The sequence below is a fragment of the Gopherus evgoodei genome, chromosome 16, assembly GCF_007399415.2.
Source record: "Gopherus evgoodei ecotype Sinaloan lineage chromosome 16, rGopEvg1_v1.p, whole genome shotgun sequence".
NCBI lineage: Eukaryota > Metazoa > Chordata > Testudines > Testudinidae > Gopherus > Gopherus evgoodei.
In genome coordinates, this window is record NC_044337.1 from 15,847,870 (window position 1) to 15,870,326 (window position 22,457).

Sequence of the window (22,457 nt, forward strand, 5' to 3'; positions counted from 1 at the left end):
TTCCCGTACATTATCTGCAAAGGTAAACACTTTCCCTTGAACGTTCCCTTGCCCTTTTGGCTTATCTGAGAATTGACTGCCTTGGTCGTAATGAACAACAGCGACATCTCCCATGTGTGCAGTGCTGCACCTTCTCGTTAGCGTAGAGACTACAAATAGAGTAGGCTGCTGAGTCAAATCTAGCATTCAGCAGCTAAATACCACATAGCTGCATTAGCACTGCTTCTGCATTCAGAAAGCACTAACCACAACTCAGGGGAAAGAACCTGGGCTTACTGCCGCCCTTTAAAGATAATTAAGCATTACTAACTATCATCAGGAAGGCAGATTTTAGTCTCCTCTGTTCCCACCTTCACCAGAGCAAAAACTCCAACTAATGAAGTCATGTGTCACAATTTTACAGGCACCCTGTTAGCTGATGCTCAGTGGTCACTAGTTACCATCTATTCTAGTAGAGTAACCGGATCTCTAGTAGCTGCCCTCCTGTCAGTACTTAAGTCTGAACACAAATATGCCACCTCACACAACATTCTAGGGACACTATCAGGCCAAAAATACACTCTCTGTAGAAATAAGCTTTTACAAAACCTGAGATCAAGAGTGTGTCTGACACACCAGTGGAGGAGGAGGCTCAGGGTGGACACAGCCAGCTGGTTACTTCTAGCAGCAGGCAGTGCTCCACCGCTGCTGCGAACCCTCCTGCTGTGGTAAAAGATTATGCTCTTCTTGATACAGGAGAGAAGGAATCACCCCCAACAGTTAAGGAGGTGAAGCCTCGTACCCCTAAGGCTGGGAGGTCTGCTGCCACCACTCATAAGAAACGTAGGGTAGTGGTGGTTGGAGACTCTCTGCTGAGGGGGACGGAGATACCCATCTGTCGCCCTGACCGTTCATCCCGGGAGGTATGCTCCCTGCCAGGGGCCCGTATCCGAGATGTTACAGAGGCATTGTCGAGGATTATCCGGCCTTCTGACTACTACCCCATGCTACTCATCCATGTGGGCACAAATGATACTGCGAGATGTGACACTGAGCAGATCAAGAGTGACTACAGGGCTCTGGGAGTACGGGTTAAGGAGTTTGGAGCGCAGGTGGTATTCTCTTCGATTCTTCCTGTTGAAGGTAGGGGTCCGGGCAGAGACAGATGCATCATGGAGGTGAATGCCTGGCTGCAAAGATGGTGTCGCCAGGAGGGCTTTGGCTTCCTCGACCACGGGATGCTATTCGAGGAAGGACTGCTAGGAACAGATGGCGTTCACCTTTCGAAGAGGGGAAAGGCCTTATTTGCGCACAGACTGGCTAACCTAGTAAGGAAGGCTTTAAACTAGGTTCGACGGGGACAGGTGAGCAAAACCCACAGGTAAGTGGGGAACAAGACCTGGGAAATGGGTTGGAAACAGGAGGAAGCACGGGCTATAATGGCAGAGAGGAAGGAGGGTCAAGGCAAAGCTGGGAGGCAAGATCAAACCAGTATCTTAGATGCCTATATACAAATGCAAGAAATATGGGTAATAAGCAGGAAGAACTGGAAGTGCTAATAAATAAATACAAGTATGACATTGTTGGCATTACTGAAACTTGGTGGGATAATACACACGACTGGAATGTTGGTGTGGATGGGTATAGTTTGCTCAGGAAGGATAGACAGGGGAAAAAGGGAGGAGGTGTTGCCTTATATATTAAAAATGTACACCCTTGGACTGAGGTGGAGATGGACATAGGAGACAGAAGTGTTGAGAGTCTCTGGGTTAGGCTAAAAGGGGTAAAAAACATGGGTGATGTCATGCTGGGAGTCTACTACAGGCCATCTAATCAGGTGGAAGAGGTGGATGAGGCTTTTTTCAAACAACTAACAAAATCATCCAAAGCCCAAGATTTGGTGGTGATGGGGGACTTCAACTATCCAGATATATGTTGGGAAAATAACACCGCGGGGCACAGACTATCCAATAAGTTCCTGGACTGCATTGCAGACAACTTTTTATTTCAGAAAGTTGAAAAAGCTACTAGGGGGGAAGCTGTTCTAGACTTGATTTTAACAAATAGGGAGGAACTTGTTGAGAATTTGAAAGTAGAAGGAAGCTTGGGTGAAAGTGATTATGAAATCATAGAATTTGCAATTCTAAGGAAGGGTAGAAGGGAGTACAGCAGAATAGAGACAATGGATTTCAGGAAGGCGGATTTCGGTAAGCTCAGAGAGCTGATAGGTAAGGTCCCATGGGAATTAAGACTGAGGGGAAAAACAACTGAGGAGGGTTGGCAGTTTTTCAAAGGGACACTATTAAGGGCCCAAAAGCAAGTTATTCTGATGGTTAGGAAAGATAGAAAATGTGGCAAAAGACCACCTTGGCTTAACCACGAGATCTTGCGTATCCTACAAAATAAAAAGGCGTCATATAAAAAATGGAAACTAGGTCAGATTACAAAGGATGAATATAGGCAAATAACACAGGAATGCAGAGGCAAGATTAGAAGGGCAAAGGCACAAAATGAACTCAAACTAGCTATGGGAATAAAGGGAAACAAGAAGACTTTTTATCAATACATTAGAAGCAAGAGGAAGACCAAGGACAGGGTAGGCCCACTGCTCAGTGAGGAGGGGGAAACACTAACGGGAGACTTGGAAATGGCAGAGATGCTTAATGACTTCTTTGTTTCGGTCTTCACTGAGAAGTCTGAAGAAATGTCTAATATAGTGAATGCTTACCGGAAGAGGGTAGGTTTAGAAGATAAAATAAAAAAAGAGCAAGTAAAAAATCACTTAGAAAAGTTAGATGCCTGCAAGTCACCAGGAACTGATGAAATGCATCCTAGAATACTCAAGGAGTTAATAGAAGAGGTATCTGAGCCTCTAGCTATTATCTTTGGGAAATCATGGGAGACGGGGGAGATTCCAGAAGACTGGAAGGGGGCAAATATAGTGCCCATCTATAAAAAGGGAAATAAAAACAACCCGGGAAACTACAGACCAGTTAGTTTAACTTCTGTGCCAGGGAAGATAATGGAACAGGTAATTAAAGAAATCATCTGCAAACACTTGGAAGGTGGTAAGGTGATAGGGAATAGTCAGCATGGATTTGTAAAGAACAAATCGTGTCAAACTAATCTGATAGCGTTCTTTGATAGGATAACGAGCCTTGTGGATAAGGGAGAAGCGGTGGATGTGATATACCTAGACTTTAGTAAGGCATTTGATACGGTCTCGCATGATATTCTTATAGATAAAGTAGGAAAGTACAATTTAGATGGGGCTACTATAAGGTGGGTGCATAACTGGCTGGATAACCATACTCAGAGAGTAGTTGTTAATGGCTCCCAATCCTGCTGGAAAGGTATAACAAGTGGGGTTCTGCAGGGGTCTGTTCTGGGACCGGTTCTGTTCAATATCTTCATCAACGATTTAGATGTTGGCATAGAAAGTACGCTCATTAAGTTTGCGGACGATACTGAACTAGGAGGAATTGCAACTGCTTTGGAGAACAGGGTCAAAATTCAAAATGATCTGGACAAATTAGAGAAATGGTCTGAGGTGAACAAGATGAAGTTCAATAAAGATAAATGCAAAGTGCTCCACTTAGGAAGGAACAATCAGTTTCACACATACAGAATGGGAAGAGACTGTCTAGGAAGGAGTATGGCAGAAAGAGATCTAGTGGTCATAGTAGACCACAAGCTTAATAAGAGTCAACAGTGTGATACTGTTGCAAAAAAAGCAAACGTGATTCTGGGATGCATTAACAGGTGTGTTGTAAACAAGACACGAGAAGTCATTCTTCTGCTTTACTCTGTGCTGGTCAGGCCTCAGCTGGAGTATTGTGTCCAGTTCTGGGCACCGCATTTCAAGAAAGATGTGGAGAAATTGGAGAGGGTCCAGAGAAGAGCAACAAGAATGATTAAAGGTCTTGAGAACATGACCTATGAAGGAAGGCTGAAGGAATTGGGTTTGTTTAGTTTGGAAAAGAGAAGACTGAGAGGGGACATGATAGCAGTTTTCAGGTATCTAAAAGGGTGTCATCAGGAGGAGGGAGAAAACTTGTTCAGCTTAGTCTCCAATGATAGAACAAGAAGCAATGGGCTTAAACTGCAGCAAGGGAGATTTAGGTTGGACGTTAGGAAAAAGTTCCTAACTGTCAGGGTAGTTAAACACTGGAATAGATTGCCTAGGGAAGTTGTGGAATCTCCATCTCTAGAGATATTTAAGAGTAGGTTAGATAAATGTCTCTCTGGGATGGTCTAGACAGTATTTGGTCCTGTCATGAGGGCAGGGGACTGGACTCGATGACCTCTCGAGGTCCCTTCCAGTCCTAGAGTCTATGAGTCTATGAGAAATATTTCAAACAAATTTATCTTAAAAACCTCAGTAGAAATTGGGTCGCCCCCAACATACAGACACACACTCTCTGTACTGTGTGCAACCTAAACATTACAGCCTGCTTGCTACTGCAGGAGAAACTGAAATTGACTAGACAAAGTAGGGGAGAAAAGCGAGAAACTGACCAGTCTACCTCCTTGTCCAAGTTCATAAAGTGTGAAAAATATAAAGCAGCATATATGGTGAAAAGTAAAATTTAGCACCGGAACACTGCAGGAATTTGTTAAACTTAAGGCTTTCTTATTTTTCAAGTTTAGGTACTTAGTACAGGCATCCAAATCCAGATTTAGCAGTTTAAATAAAAGTGGACTAATTATCAAAGTTGCTGAGTCCATTCAGCTCTCATTAATTTCAGTGAGCGATCAGCACCTCTGACAATCAAGTCACTTATTTAGGTGCCTAATCTTAACTAATTAAATTTGAAAATTTAGACCTAAGTTATTAGGATTTTAAAGTGTCCAGTGTGCCTTTGAATGGTCCATAAAAACATCTTTCAACTTTCCATCCTCATTTTCATATACCAATTAACTTAATCAATAAATGCAAAGAAATGCATGTTGGAAAACATAATCCCAACTATACATAAAAAATGATGGGGTCTAAATTATCTGTTACCACTAAAGAAAGAGATGTTGGAGTCAATGTGGATAGTTCTGTGAAAACATCCACTCAATGCGCAGTGGCAGTGACAGAAGTGAACATTAAGGGGATCATTAAGAAAGGGATAGATAAGAAGACAGAAAATATCATATTCCCTCTATATAAATCCATGGGTATGCCCACATCTTGAATACTGCATATAGATGTGGTCGTCCCATCTCAGAAAGATATACTGGAATTGGAAAAAGTTCTGAAAAGGGCAACAAAAATAATCAGGATATGGAATGGCTTCCGTATGAGGAGAGATAATAAAATTGGACTTTTTAGCTTGGAAAAGAGATGACTGAGGGAGAGTATGATTGTAGGTTTATAAAATCATGACTGGTGTGGAGAAAGTAAATAAGGAAGTGTTATTTACTCCTCCTTACAACACAAGAACTAGGGGTCACCAAATGAAATTAATAGGCAGCAGGTTTAAAACAAATAAGAAGTATTTCTTCACACAACGCACAGTCAACCTATGGAACTCCTTGCCAGAGGATGTGTGAAGGCCAAGCCTATAACAGGGTTAAAAAAATAACTAAGGTTCACGGAGGATAGGTCCATCAATGACTATTAGCCAGGATGGGCAGGGATGGTGTCCCTAGCCTCTGTTTGCCAGAAGTTGGGAATGAGAGACAGGGAATGGATCACTTGATGATAACCTGTTCTGTTCATTACCTCTGGGACACCTGGCAATGGCCACTGTCAGAAGACAGGATACTGGGCTAGATGGACCTTTGGTCTGATCAAGTATGGTCGTTCTTATGTAACAGAGGAAGGAAGGAAGGAAGGAATGAAAGAAACCTACTAGATAAAGTGGTGTGAGCTAAAGAAATCCAATCAATCGATTAGACAGCAGATTCAACTTTCCAGGAAAGGTTTAGTCAGTCAGTCACTCATAACTTCAGAAAGCTAGGAGGTCAGAGTTAAGTTTTTTTAGAAACTAAAAATAACTATCTATTGTTCCCATAGGAGAGGGGTGTTTAAACTAAACGTAAATTTTGAAAAACTGATTTTGACAGGTCAAATTACATTTCTCTCCCTTCTAGTAACATGGGGGGGGGGTTTGTGGGGGAGTAAAACCATTCAAGCTATAACTATAATATACAGCTTTACAATACAGGCAGAATATTCAGCTATTCATATTCATAACATGAGAGTCACCACCTGTTATATTCCTTCATCCATACCAATCACTTAAGTAAATCAGCAAATGAAAAGGAAAATCCCACTTCCCCAGCCCTCAGTCAATAAAAGACACCATATGAGAACCTCATAACCCAAGTCTGGTTCAATGCAACAAGCACGTGTACCCCAGGAGTGACACCAGTGAAGTCAGAGATCAGTTTGATCGAATGTAGACAAAGGCTCATGTAACATAAAAGTATGCCTTTTAAGGTTTTTTACAGAGGCCAGAAAAGTTGGAAAACAGGTTTTCAGTGTTTCTGGTGGTTCCATCCACCAGTACATTTCTGCACATGAGACAGTGCATGGAACAATCTATTTATTACTCAGCCCAGTGATGTCAAACAGGCTAGATGTGGCTGGGTTAGATACATGTCATTAACAGAAAGGGCTGGACGTTTTCTTGTTATAACTTCTAAGTTAAGGCTCGTGGTATCTTAAAGACACCTATAAACATTTAAGTATTTAAAGACTTGGTGCTTGTGGGAAAATATTTTGTTAATACTGTTAGTTGCATAAAAACTGCATATTTTAAAAAATAATTTATTTGCTTTTGCTGCAGTATTTTATGCCATCACAACTGGTTGCTGTGGAAACAATTAGGATGTTACCTACAAGTCAGAACTTCAGACTGGCAGCTGGCATCGGAATAAGAGGAACTCCTCTTGAAAACAAAGACACATGACAACTGAACGTGGTCCTATGTGGGGAGAGGGGAACGTTTTGAAGAGAAAGAAAAATTCCTAAGTGTATGGTAGGTTGGCAGAACTGTTCTCCAATTAGGTGTTTTTCAAAGTGTATCTCGTGCCACCAGCTGCTGTTTAATTTCTCACCGAGGAACATATAATGATCCCTGGCTGTTGCAGGCAAACTCAGACATACATCAATCGACCTGAAATATCGCTCCGAGCAGCTGGCATCCTGACTTAGCAACAATTTACGTCATTGCTTTACATCCATGGGGGTCTCCCAACTCTTAAACACTCCCAGCCTCCCACCCCGCGAGTCCTCAAGGTCACTGTGGTCAGCATTCCCAACCACTTTGAGAATGCTTCTGTTCTTTGCTTTTGCAAAGACGCCAGCAGTATCTAATTTGCACAGCATGTCAGGGTTTTACACACATTCACATGTGGCCGGAGAAGGAATGGATCAAAGTCCTCTAAATATTCAGGCAAACACTGCAATTAGAATAATTAATCTAGAGGGAAAAGAAGGGTAGTAGCAATAGAATGCATCTCTGACTCCTCCACCATTGAGAGGCAAGGATCCTATTTAAACCAGTACCAGAGGAGTAGTCATGTTTGTCGCTTTTTACAGATCCAGACTAAGAGTCCTGTGGCACCTTACAGATTAACAGACATATTGCTCCAATACGTCTGTTAGTCTATAAGATGCCACAGGACTCTTTGTCACTATTTAAAATGACCTAAATCAGTGGTTTTGTTAGCTTAAAGCAGATGATATTCCACATCTACAGGCCCTTAAGCTGCCCTACTTTGAAGATCGTAAACAATGCAACTTTTATTTCCTACTTGGTCTTTTTGTCTACAATGAGCATGTTTCCTAATTCACCTGGTTGCAAGATTTTGCTGCATTTATGTTTAAGTGAATGGCTCACATACCAACCTCCAATATTCTCTTACATACAACAAAATTTTACTTACCACTTACAATATCACTTTTTATGTTCAAAGCACTTTACAAAAAGATCTAATTTATCTTCCAATACTTATTTTCTCCCCATTTCATAGATGGGAAACTTGGGCATGAGATGGTAAAGTGACTTGCCCAATCAAACCATAGAGGGGAGTCAGTGCTGGAGCTGCAATTAGGATGCAAAACGTCTTGATTTCCAATTCTATGCTAAAACACTTGGATTATACCTCTCACCACACTCTCATAAATCCAATGGAGGTTATTCATACACTGAACAGCGATTAATGTTTTCTGTCTCTCAGGTGCTGTCACTGTTCAAATAGACATATTGGTCAAGTATTATTTGTACAATCTACATTTTCTCAATGAGTTGCATATGTGTGGAGTGTCAAAAGAGAAATCATGCTTAAGTAGCAACAAGTAGGAATGCATTGGCTCAGAAGGATATAAGTTAACAAGGCTTTTACAAATACAGGCAAAAATGCCAAAGGAAAAAAGATGTGTAGGATTTACTAGATCTGCTATTGAGGAACTGATCTGCTTTGAAAAATCCTTGTACTTTTACTCATTTCAGTACTAAAATGTCTAATGTTCTATGGCTCTCTACCAAATAGCTGAAAGAGAAGAGCAGCTATTACGTGGCTTGAAAATGCACATGGGAGAACAGGAAATGATCATGGCAGTGAGTGGATGAAAGACTGTCCTCCTGCATTTTGTTCGCCTAGCTACAATATTAAATTACTTAATACATGAGTACATGAGCTCTGGTGCCATGTCTTTGAACTATTTGCTGAAGTGCCATTGGATTTGCTAGATGCTTCATCCATTTAAAATGACTCTAGGATATTACACTCACCCCTATTAAGCACCTGTAGGCAGCACTTAATGAGAATATCTCTCTTCCCCTTTTGATGCATAGGAGTGGGGTATCCTGTACTTCCTGATATGGTGCATTCAAACGGATTCAAAGCTAATGGGAAAAAGTCAGGGTAAGAAAGCTTAATGGAACTATTACAACTGGAGGGGAAAAATACAATCAAATCAGAGGAACTATTGGCTTTCCATCCTCTCCTATTTCATCTGTCTGGAGAGTCTGCTGCTGCTCAGGTCTTAAACCAAAGGAAAAATAAACCCTCAAAATTATTTTGCTGTGGATTCATGTGTCTCGACTTCTAACTGGCAGTTTTAAAACATCAGTCCTTTCATCGCTAATTCCATCCTCCTATTAAAGAGAAACCTTGCTCTGTTGTGTTTGAACACGCTCCAGCTGTTGAGTCATGGCCTTGCTGCAGCTTTAAAGCCAGTCTCCCCCACATCGGCACGTGTCTGGGTTCTGACCACACACAAAATCTTAGAAAGCTCATGCGATATGAGTGTGCTCTAAGTGTCTTTGGAACCAGGTGCAAATGGAACATCTCACAAAACCCCACCCTTTAAATGTTCATCTGATGCCATAACACAGGGCTGCTAGGTAGGAAGGCTGGTCTGTCTAGGTGACAGTGTTGTTGTATGGGCTGAGAAAAGCCACACCATCAGCTTGAAAAAACTTGTGATGCTTGCCAGTCTGCTGACAGAATGTTACATCTCATGAGGAAAAAAGTGCTGATTTTAAACTACAGAGGATTAAGAGGTGCAGGGAAGGACAGAGATAAATCAGTCTTTGTGCTGAATGTAGCTGTGACCAAACTAGACTCTGCTTAAGGGGAGATTATTAGTCAAAGCCCTAGTTCTGTAACATCACTAGAATGGAAAGCTGATGACATTCCACTTGGGCTCAAATGAATGGCAGAAATTAGAGCTATCAAATTATTTTAAAAAATAACCGCACTGTTAAACAATAATAGAATACCATTTATTTAAATATTTTGGACATTTTCTAGTTTCAAATATATTGATTTCAATTACAACACAGAATACCAAGTGTACAATGCTCAAGTGATTTTTGATTACAAATACTTACACCGTAAAAAAACAAAAGAATAGTATTTTTCAATTCACCTAATGCAAGTACTGTAGTGCAATCTCTTTATCATGAAAGTGGAACTTACAAATGTAGAATTATGTACAAAAAAAACCCCTGCATTCAAAACAAAACAATGTAAAACTTTAGCGCCTACAAGTCCAATCAGTCCTACTTCTTGTTCAGCCAATTGCTCAGACAAACATTTGCAGAAGATAATGCTGCCTGCTTCTTGCTTACAATGTCACCTGAAAGTGAGAACAGGAGTTTGCATGGCACTGTCGTAGGTAGTGTTGCAAAATATTTACATGCCAGATGCACTAAAGATTCACAAGTCTCTTCATGCTTCAACCACTATTCCAGGGGACATGCGTCCATGCTGATCATGGGTTCTGCTTGATAACCATCCAAAGCAGTGTAGATTTTCTTTTTTGGTGGTTTGGGTTCTGTAGTTTCCACATTAGGGTGTTGCTCTTTTAAGACTTCTGAAAGCATGATCCATACTTCATCCCTCTCAGATTTGGAAGGCACTTCAGATTCTTAAATCTTGGGCTGAGTGCTGTAGCTATCTTTAGAATTTTCACATTGGTATGTTCTTTACCTTTTTTCAGATTTGCTGAGAAAGTGTTCTTAAAATGAACAACGTGCTGTGTCATCATCAGAGACTGCTATAACATGAAATATACAGCAGTAGTGGGTAAAACAGTAGGAGACATACAATTCTACCCCAAGGAGTTCAGTCACAAATTTAATTAACACTTATTTTTTTAAACAAGCGTCATCAGTATGGAAGCATGTCCTCTAGAACAATGGACGAGGCATGAAGAGGCATATGAATCTTTAGCGCATTTAGCACATAAATATGTTGCAACGCCAGCTGCAATGGTGCCATGGAAATGCCTATTCTCACTTTCAGATGACACTGTAATTAAAAAGTGGGCAGCATTGTCTCCTGTAAATGTAAACAAACTTATTTCTCTTGGCGATTGGCTGAACAAATAGGAGGACTGAGTGGACTTGAAGGCTCTAAAGTTTTACATTGTTTTGTTTTGAATGTGGGGTGGGGGGTTGTACATAATTCTACATTTGTAAGTTCAACTTTCATGATAAAGAGACTGCACTACAGTACTTGTAATAGGTGAACTGAAAAATACTATTTCTTTTGTTTATCATTTTTACAGTGCAAATATTTGTAATAAAAAATAATACAAAGTGAGCACTATACACTTTGTATTCTGTGTTGCAACTGAAATGGATAGTTGAAAATGTAGAAATATATCCAAAATATTTAGTAAATTTCAGTTGGTATTCTATTGTTTAACAGTGTGATTAATCACGATTAATTTTTTTAATCGCGATTAATTTTTTGGAGTTAATCACAAGTTAACTGTGATTAATCAACAGTCCTAGGTAGAAATAAAGCCAAACATTTAAGGTGCTGGTGAATTCCACCAACTTAACCCAGATGCGTGTGACTTACCCTAAAGTCAAAATGAAAGTTCTAGCACTCTATAGATCAGTCACTACAGACCTTCCAGCCTCCCTTCTATCCTTCACTCACACGCAGTATGAGTAAGGCGCTGTTAGGAGTCTGATTTGCGAGAGCATTTCAGAGAACAGTTACAGATATCTCAAAAAGAAGGTGTGGGATATTTTTAAAAGGCACTGGTTACTGTGGCATAGATCAATCATCAAGACAGCTAAGTTGGACTAGTAGGGACTTGCAATTAAAATGTTCAGCTTATTTAGCATCTGAATCATGTCATGCAAGCAGATAATATGGTTGGTTTTAAAAAAAAAGAAAAACAACACCTACTCCCGAGTCATAGGAGAGACAATGGTGGCTGGGAGCCCTCTTTGGATTAGACTTTCCTAGAAGAGTAAAGCCACTTGACCCTCTCTTCTCTAGATCCACCTCTGCTGTCATCACTACAAGATATCAGCTAATTTATGATGGCTAGACTCAGAGGCAGGTAAAGATATTTGGAACTTTACCCATTCATAATATGGAAAAACTTGTATCATTGCCTACAACCCTTAATGAGTCACTTATTGTTTTAGATTATAAACTCTTTGCCAGGGGGAACTGTGTCCATATATATTAGTAAAGTATATAGTGTAATGGGATGGGCTCTGAAATAAGGCCTCTTTGGTCCTTGACCACAGGACTACATATTTTCACAGGCTTGATGATAGAGAGGAAGAACTGAAGATCTGCAGGATGTGGATGACTTGCAAGGAAGAAAAAGAAGAAAAAAAAACCAGTTGAAGATGATGAACATAAACATGGGCCGGACTAACATCTGTTCTCCATTCTTTCAATAGGGCCATTCACTACTTCATTCTGATATTGTGGGGGAGACTGTTTTTACAGTTATGGATCATGTCCCCCATCCCTGTCAGTCTCCCAGGGATGTTGAGGAATGTAATAATTATTATCACGTCATGCCTGTATGGTGCCTTACATTTTCAAAGGCCATCAGATGGGATGTCGATTGCTGTGGAACTGGGACTAGGACGTTCATTTTTAACCTGAGAACATTTCACCACTCTCTCACTGACTCATCACAGCAGCCTGGTCTCATAGCAGCTATAAGCTAGTCTCTCCTTCCCCTGGTGTTTGCAGCCAGGCGAGGGACTGAGGCAAAGAGTACTCTTAAATGAAAGGGAGGCCCAGCAGATTTGAAAAAAGCAGGGAGGGTCCTACATAAATCAGGAAGTTTGCCCACCCTAACCTTTGTACCTTAGGTGGAGCTGTTTGTAAGCTGCCATAAGTCTCTCTCCAGGGAAATTCTGTGTTAGGAGAGCTGCCAAGGCTCAGAGGAAAAGGTGGAGGAGAAGCTGATTTAGAATTCAAACACCACTGATGGAGTGTTAAAGGAACTTTTCCTTGAACATCACGTCACCTTCTAAGCAGCCAGCATTTCAAAGCAGAAAGACCAATTGCCCTTTTTCTTTCTTGGCAATGTTACAGCGAGCGGCCATAAACTAGTGAGCATTAATGATGTGCAATGACAGCACACAAACTTCTATGGAAAAGGGAGGCTCCGTTCCTCAGCTGGCCAGGCAGTGTTCAGTGACTCACAGGCTTCATTATTTTTTATGCCGCCCTCTAGGGCCTCCAGAGGAAGTGAAACATTTTTATTGGTCAGGGAACACATTTTGATTTTGATTTTTTTTCTAAGCAACCATGAATGAGACATCTCCAGCTGCGTGCACCTCCTGGGGAAAAGAGCTCACAGGTCATGCAAGGGGACTGGCAAGGCAGACAGAGCAACCCATCAGCTCAGCCACATCTTGACTGCTGTGAAAGACACTGGATCATAATCAACACATTCATTTTACAGCACAACCCTTCTTCCATTCAGATTTCTACTTCCCTCACTCAGTAGCAACTCAGCAGGTCGGTAGGAGAGATGATCCAAACCAAATAGCAGGTTAGGAGTCTGATTGACTATCTCATGTTTACTGACAGTCTCTTTTAGCCTGAAGGATCACAACAGAGACCACTTACCCACCTCTGAAATGCAGACACATGGGGTGGGACATCATAGCAACACTACACAACAGGTTAAGTCAGGAAATGACGAAGAAGCTATTAAGTATCAGAGGGGTAGCCATGTTAGTCTGGATCTGTAAAAGCAGCAAAGAATCCTGTGTAGTCTATAAGGTGCCACAGGATTCTTTGCTGAAGAAAGCTATATCCATCTGAAAACGCAGAGGTAATTCCGATAGGCAGAACATAACTACTCAAGTTTGAACTTATCTAGCACACCAGGACTAGCCCCAGACTTCTCTTTCAGAAAAGGTATACGGGCTTTTTATTGATAAGAAGTGGTTAGGACATTAGCTTTACACTTCTTCAGAAAAACAGCACCTCCAGCAGATTGGTTTGATACTGACTCATAAGGAAAGATGTCATCTGCTGAATCAGTAGCAAATCTTTCTGCAATACCTGATCATTCCCTGGCCACTTCCCAGACACTTACTGAATCTGCACAACCCCGCCAAGCCTGAGTACACAAATGGGATCACAACATCGGTAATGTGGTCTGTAACATCCCCGTGCCAGCAACACTGAAATACAACACAAACATGAGTCAAGTGCCCCACAATACCAGCACCATTGCTGTTGTTCAAGCCGTCCTTGTCAAGATAAAAACTTCTAGTGCTGCCTATTAACTAAGCACGACAGCCAATTCTACATTTAGAAAATCCAACATTAATGCAGAGATAATGCCAATTGTATACTGAGAAGGTGGTTTCAAACATTACAATGGCTGAGGAGCCCATTGCTTTGCTGTGTGCAAACAGAGCTTAAAATCGACCCGTTAACACTCCCCCTTGCACTCTAGAAGCTTTAAGAGAATATTTTCAAAATGACATGACAATTCAAACATTTAAAAATACAGCTGGGCAGGTTCAGATTTGCACGTACACTATCAGTCGCACTTGTCCAAAAGGGGAAGGTGTGAGCCACAGCTAAAACATCTCATTCAGATTAATGCCAGGAAAAAAGAAAGGGCCACACCACAGCGTTCAAGTTAAAATTTCTCTTCCTCCTTTCTTCTCATACATATTTGTAACCTTTACATCTTTGTTAGATTTTGGTTTCAGCCAGGTGGCTGTCCGGATGGAAGCTCAGAGCTGAGAGATTATATAACCTGATGTTGCTGGAGATGTTTATCTGTCTCCAAGGTTATGGAATGATGTCATTGGTGTTTCTCTAGACCAGCAAGCAGAGCTGCATTATTCAGATGCTTTAGGAATAGCATAATTGCTAACAACCTGCCCAGAGGTTCAGCAGCTCAGATGCAAGGTAGCAAAAGGTGAATCTTTCAGCTCACAGATGCCCTGAAGCATCAACTGTATACATTCAACTCAGCCTGGTGGGTAACTTCAGATCTCATTCACTAGACGATAAGAAAGTGGAGAGATGAAGCATATTTTAGTTACGTATGTGGCACCAACATGATCTTTTAATAGTAAAAATAACACAAGAAAAGTCCTTCTAATAATGCCCATATGCAAATTAAATGTCTATTTTCAAGACAGAGTGGTGATGGTTTAGGCCAGTGGTTCTCAACCTTTCCAGACTACTGTGCCCCTTTCAGCAATCAGATTTATCTTGTGTAAGCCCTAAAGTTTTACCTCACTTAAAAACTACTTGCTTACAAAATCAGACATAAAAATACAAAAAAGCATCACAGCACACTGTTACTGATAAATTGCTTACTTTCTCATTTGTTTGTACGAAATTTTAGTTTGTACTGACTTCGCTACTGCTTTTTGCATAGCCTGTTGTAAACTAGGCAAATATCTAGATGAGCTGATGTACCCTCCGGAAGACCTAAGTCTACCCACAGGGGCACACATACCCCTGGTTGAGAACCACTCGTTTAGGGCCTTGTCTAGACTGGCATTTAAGGTCAGACCATTTAGGTCTGCTAAATCTCCAACTGGTATTACCTTGTCACTTGATACATACAAGTAACCAAAGATATATCAGGAAAATTAACTCCTCTTTTGCTGTTGTCATGGTTCATGGATCAAGCAGCCATAGATTGTGGACAAGTGAACAAAACAGAAGCATCTTTTTTATAATGGGACATGATGCGTCTGTTCAGTAGGAGACTAGTATAGTTCATCTTTGGTGTTGTGCTTTATTCTTTTTCCCAGGTATATCCTTTAGAAAAGTCAAACAACCAAACCCCTTATGTTCTTGAGGAAAAGAACTATGCACCAAGAAACGCCAGGGAATATGAGTGGGTGAGAGGATGGGGAACCTGAGGAAAGTCTCATCCATGATTAAATCTTACAGCTACTTTCATTACTAAAAAAGAAAAAAAGTGAATTCTGATATAAGACCTACATGACAGTGTGGCTCTGTACTTTTCAAAGTGGTAGTGGTGACTGAGTGATAAACGTAAAGCCTATTCTAGCTCCAAGTGACCTCTCAAAAAACTGTAGATGCCTATAATAGCCAAAATGTCAGATCAGCTCCTCACTTTGTCCTGCCTCTGCCAAGCGAGGCAAGTGAGTCTAAGGATGCTTCCGAAGAGGCATGGAACCAGGGAAGTCTCTTTTTTTATTGCCTTTCATAGGTAATTGGGTTCTTAATGAAAATGCTTCCTATTAAGGGGTCCTTGAAAGTCTCTACACTTGAGTGGGCTCAATTTGATCATTTAATACTGTGGACTCTGTATGCAAAATCTTCTCTTATGAACCATTAGTGGATGCTTCAAGCAAGAACTAGTGAGGCTGATAAGAGATTAAGGAAATGCTCTCTTAGGATATATCTACACTGCAAAGTTGTCGATAAAACTTTTGTCTTTCACAGGTACTTTAAAAAGCACTCCTCCTGCGAAAGACAAAAGTTTTGCCCACACAAGTGGTAGTGTGAACAAGGCTTTGTTGGCAGGAGCACTCTTCTGCCGACAAAGCTAATGTTGTTCGCCGGCCTGGAAGTATTTTGTCGACAAAAGTGCCAACAAAGAGCATTTACATACGCTGACTTTTAACGACAAGGCTGTGTCAATACAGCCTTGTTGCTGAAAGCTGCATGGTGTAGACAAGCCCTTATTTGAAAAGTCACCTAGTCTGCAAGTACCTATTCTCTCTCCAGTTCCTGCAGGGCTCCAGGTCCCTATTATTGTACCAGAGTTTTCCCACAGCAAGCAGTTCGTGCAACTGGATGTAGGGTATTTTAAACTGATGCCTTTCTAGGACAGATGCAGGTTCTGAAACAGCCACGTGGTTAATTGTCAGGCTTGTGAGGTGTGAATGTGTATTAAGTGTGAATGAGGTCTTCCTGACAATTGGGCATCCAAAAATGGAGTTGAAAAGAATCAAATTGGCTGCAGCACCTTCCAACCCTCTCAGACACCAACAATATTTAAGTGTGAAATGTAGATAATGGTTTGACTCAGCTGAGGGCTGGTCTACACTACGGGGGAAAATCGATCTCAGATACGCAACTTCAGCTACGTCAATAACGTAGCTGAAGTCAAAGTATCTAAGATCGAATTACTCACCGTCCTCACGGCGCGGGATCGATGTCCGCGGCTCCCCATGTCGACTCTGCAACTCCGTTCGGGTTGGTGGAGTTCCGGAATCGATATAAGCGCGTTCAGGGATCGATATATCGCGTCTAGATGAGACGCGATATATAGATCCCCGAGCAATCGATTGCTACCTGCCGATACGGCGGGGAGTGAAGATGTAGCCTACGACTGTATCCTGAAAGTGTCTGCTGTGCTTTAAACTGGAGTTAGCCTGCATGCGGAACAGGAGGGGAAAAACACAGTTTCCTTTGTTAAAAAGTGTGAAATAAAGAAATTAGTTTAATAAATCTGTAGAGAAGGCAGAAAGGAAGGGGGAGTACCCCCAAAATAAATAATGTTTAAAATACCATCTGAGCTCTGATGTGAAATCTCCTTGCGATACTGAGCATAACATAGTGGAAATGTTCTCCTGTGGTGAAAAGAACAGGAGGACTTGTGGCATCTTAGAGACTAACAAATTTATTGCAGCATAAGCTTTCGTGAGCTACAGCTCACTTCTTCGGATGCACAGAATGGAACACACAGACAGGAGATATTTATACATACAGAGAACATGAAAAGGTGGAAGTATGCATACCAACAGGAAGAGTCTAATCAATTGAGATGAGCTATCAACAGCAAGAGATTAAAAAAAAAACCTTTTGAAGTGATAATTAAGATGACCCATAGAAGGTGTGAGGAGAACTTAACATAGGGAAATAGATTCAATTAGTGTAATGACCCAATCATTCCCAGTCTCCGTTTAAGCCTGAGTTAATTGTATCTAATTTGCATATTAATTCGAGTTCAGCAGTCTCTCTTTGGAGTCTGTTTTTGAAGTTTTTTTGTTGCAAAATTGCCACCTTCAAGTCTGTCACTGAGTGGTTAGAGAGGTTGACGTGTTCTCCCACTGGTTTTTGAATGTTATGGTTCCTGATGTCAGATTTGTGTCCATTTATTCTTTTGCGTAGAGACTGTCGGGTTTGGCCTGTGGCAAGTAGCTGATTTGCTGAGATTTCACCATCAATGGCTGAAGTGTTCAGTTCCAGTCAAACCCTCTCTTTACCAGATTGCTGTTTCTACTAAAACTGCATTTTCTTCCACCATGAATGACTCTTTACATAGGAACATAGATGAGACGACGGTCTGAGAACCACCGATTCTGCCCCCTCCCATCTTGCAGGGATTCTGCCACGGCGACTATATTGTACATGGAGTATTTTTCAGCTGATACATGATTAGACAGTTACCCTAAAGCTGTGGCTTTTAAACTTCACTGGGCTACCACCCACTTCTGACAACGCTTATATCAGGACCTCCCTGATTTATGCCATTGCACAATATTCCAAAAATCACTTCTGCCCCTTGCTGCACAGACTGTAGTGAAATTTCAGCTGCATGTTAATTACTTTCAATTATACTTACACTGAACACACAATTTTTTGTTACAATATTGAAAGGGAAAATTTGTGACTCACTGACTAGAGTCACTGTGAAGACTCTCGTCTTACACACAAGCATGGATGAAATTTACCATTTACCAATATGAGGTGGCCACTTGTGAGGGGTTAACCTGAATTATCACATGCAGAGAATATTAAAATCACTCTCTATTTTTTAACTGAGAGATGCAGGATTTTACCTGTGTAAGAGTGAAGTTGTGGGTACGTTTCTAAACAAACATACTCATGGTTTTTGAGCATTTGTATGCTGGAAGAGCAAAATGTTAATTATATTAAGCTGTGAACAATCACTAGTTTTAATCTGACATAAATGGAATTGCTCTCTGGATGTGCTGGAGGATAACGTGACCTTCCCTGACCTTTAACCCTCCATGTGCTGTGGTATCCTGCTAGCCACATGCTTGAAACCTTATCTCCTTGGCCTCCCATTAAATTCTCTTTGTTGTTTTCTAAATGGAACTCCTTAGCTCCCAAAGGAAGCACTACCCAATGCACCACTAGCTAAAATTAGTATTGATCCACCCTCCAAGGTCTGGACCACAGAATTGCAACACAATTGTGTTTTGCATTTTTTAGGCATAAATAGCATAGACAATGCAGTGACAGTTACTATACTGCTTGGTGCTTTAGCAAAATCAAGTTTAAAGAACAGTACAGCACAGAAGGATTTCTTAATTTATTTATAGCTGTGTTAAGGGCCCTTTGCCACAGCGTCTGGGTACAGCGTTTAACACACTTTCTCAATGGGCAGATGGCATACTTTGCAGCCACCCTCACTACCAAAAGGACAACCAGGCTGCAGCACCGATTCAGGCAAATGTCTGACTAAATAAACACATCTTCTGCCATGCTCTGAAGACTGCCAAAGTCTGGCTCTTGAATAAGAATCAAGGATCTGACAGCAAGAATGCTTATTTTTAAAAGGTGGCAAGTGGTTGCTTCTCATAACCATTTATTAAATCTTTAACTGAAATTCTAGGGGCTCCTTCTCTAGTAACCACTCTGAAGTCTTCACAGGTTTGGCTCTTGACTCTTGTATGATCAATATTTATGTACCCAGATTTTCCATGTATTTCTGCTGAGATCAGTCTGTCTCCATAATGGTATGTTCCTTTGTTTCTGCAAAGTTCCAGGATACATAATTCTATATCATATTCCTAGAGATCTTTCTGAGAAAACGCTTGATTTGGGTAGGAAATGGGAAAACTGCATGTGATTATCTGGGCCTTCTTTCATTTTCTTTCATTTACTCACACACTTGCAACTCAACAATAGCCAGAAATACCGATGGCAATTCCAGTTCAGAGGTCAGGAGATATGATAAAATAGAAACTTGTCACAAATAATGGATTAATGCTGCTAGTTAAATCTCAACTCATAATTCTCTGTGCAGTGGCATAAAGATACATAACTTAGACTCCATGAAATGTGCTGAAATAGCCACAAAGTTAATATTGTTTCTAGAGTAAACCTGATATATGACTCCTGCCATGATGGCCTAGGGCAGGCACTGCCAATCCTACAGCTAACAAAGATGCAGGCTAGTATTGCCTCTCCACTCTAGTCTGATCTATTCTATTAACATCTCTGCTTCCCATTGCTGGAGGCATTGATGCGTCAAATTGTGCTGATACAGAAATAGGATTTCCTAGTGTTCACAGGCAGGCAATAAAACTGTGGGGTTGGTTGCAGATACCATCAGATGTTGGAGGGCACAGAACTGTGGAAACTGCCTTCAGCTTTTTACTTTGCTTAGGCGAAGGTTAATAATGGTGTTAAAGACAGTTCCTAGACTGATTATATCAGAAATATCACACCTACTCTATTACAGTATCATTTTACACTTGTGCTGGTGTCTGTGTACACAGAAATGTATAGCTGGTCCAGTGGGCAAGCAGTTTGGCAGTACTTAAAGCCAGCTTTCAGAGTGGTTTGCATAACCCTCCCACAATACTTTGCTTTGTTGCCTTCCCTCTGTAAGTGAATGCCATTAAAGAAGCTGGTGTTCAGATTGTACTGCCACTTGAGGGGATGATGCAAGTCTGGTTACTGAGGCCATGTCTACATCTAAAATTTTGCAGCGCTGGTTGTTACAGCTGTATTAGTACAGCTGTATAGGGCCAGCGCTGCAGAGTGGCCACACTTACAGCAACCAGCGCTGCAAGTGGTGTTAGATGTGGCCACACTGCAGCGCTGTTGGGCGGCTTCAAGGGGGGTTCCGGGACGAGAGAGCAAACCGGGAAAGGAGACCAGCTTCGCCGCGGTTTGCTCTCTCGGTCCCGGAGCCAGCCAGCAAACCGCAGGGAAGGAGACCTGCTTGCTCGGGGTTCCGGGACCGAGAGAGCAAACCGGGAACGCCGCGGTTTGCTCTCTCGGTCCCGGAGCCAGCCAGCAAACCGCAGGGAAGGAGACCTGCTTGCTCGGGGTTCCGGGACCGAGAGAGCAAACCGGGAACGCCGCGGTTTGCTCTCTCGGTCCCGGAGCCAGCCAGCAAACCGCAGGGAAGGAGACCTGCTTGCTCGGGGTTCCGGGACCGAGAGAGCAAACCGGGAACGCCGCGGTTTGCTCTCTCGGTCCCGGAGCCAGCCAGCAAACCGCAGGGAAGGAGACCTGCTTGCTCGGGGTTCCGGGACCGAGAGAGCAAACCGCGGCGAAGCTGTCTCCTTTCCCGGTTTGCTCTCTCGGTCCCGGAACCCCGAGCAAGCAGGGTCTCCTTCCCTGCGTTTTGCTGGGTGGCTCCGGGACCGAGAGAGCAAACCGGGAAAGGAAACCAGCTTGATTACCAGAGGCTTCCTCCTTCCACGGAGGTCAAGAAAAGCGCTGGTAACTGTCTACATTGGATTACCAGCGCTGGATCACCAGCGCTGGATCCTCTACACCCGAGACAAAACGGGAGTACGGCCAGCGCTGCAAACAGGGAGTTGCAGCGCTGGTGGTGCCCTGCAGATGTGTACACCTTCAAAGTTGCAGCGCTGTAACTCCCTCACCAGCGCTGCAACTTTCTGATGTAGACAAGCCCTGAGTCTTATTTTTTTTTCCCCTTCTATAAATGTGAGCCTGCAGTTTGATGCATTAGAGTTGCACAGAGAAGTGGAGGATTTAATCACGTAGATAGAATACCAGTTCTTCAGCATCTCAGCCCAGAGGATACACTACTAGTCGGAACAATGTGGATCCTTTTCAGGTCAGCTTATCTTTTAACAAAATGCTTGGAAATAGTTTTACCTTTGGATGCAACAGCCTTTAAGATGGGGTAGTCAATTACTTTTTGTCAAGGTCCAAATTTCTTGGTCTAGGTATAGTCAAGGACCAGACTCCAGAGAAAATAATATAAAAAATAACAATGCAATGATAATAAGTAAATAAAAAGATTTTGGGATCCATTCAAAAGCATCCGGCGGTCCAGATTTGGTCCGCAGTCTACCTATTGACTCCCCCTGCTTAAGGGTTAAAGTCAGGCTCTCCTCTGGACTTCATCCCTTATTCTGCAAGCACTCACCGAGACTCAGAAGCACAGGGAGATGGAGTGGGGGATGGAACACCACACGTTGGAGGAAATGTTTTCCAAGCTTTGGATTGATTTCAGGGAAAGCTATGAAGTGTAGTTTTATCAAAAATACTTCCAGACCCAGGAGAGAAGAGAGGTTTGGTTTTGCTATTCAGACTAAACATGTAAAGAGGCTGTAATCAGAGAAATAAAGATGACTTGAATAACTACTGCCTTTTCCAAAGCAACTGGTAAGCGTACTGGGTTGTCACGTTACACAGATGCAATTTTTGGATATGAATGGATGAGAAGTATATATTCAAAGGACTGACTTATGGTGAACCCGATGATGGAAAATGGACAAAAAAAATGGGTTTGGAAACATTTCAGAGTTGACGATGGACCTTTCTACGAATGGTGCTGTCTCAATTCTTGTATTTGGCACATGAACTTCATGGTAACTGGAATATTCAAGATGTACATATTGATCACAACACCTTAAAACCATGTAGCATTGTTACAGAATGTTGGACACACACAGCTGCCAATCAAACGAGTAGCAACCATATAGTAAACTATTTTAATGAAACAGTCAGAAAATAATAACCATGTTACAAGCTGCCAACTATGCTGACACTAACGAACCAGC

General features: G+C 41.8%; 1 protein-coding gene across 6 annotated transcripts in view; it reads right to left on the minus strand.

The window, feature by feature from the left end:
* The window catches only part of RAPGEF1 (Rap guanine nucleotide exchange factor 1), a 133,546-nt gene that overhangs the window by 78,249 nt on the left and 32,840 nt on the right, over positions 1-22,457 (minus strand). The window lies entirely within an intron of this gene.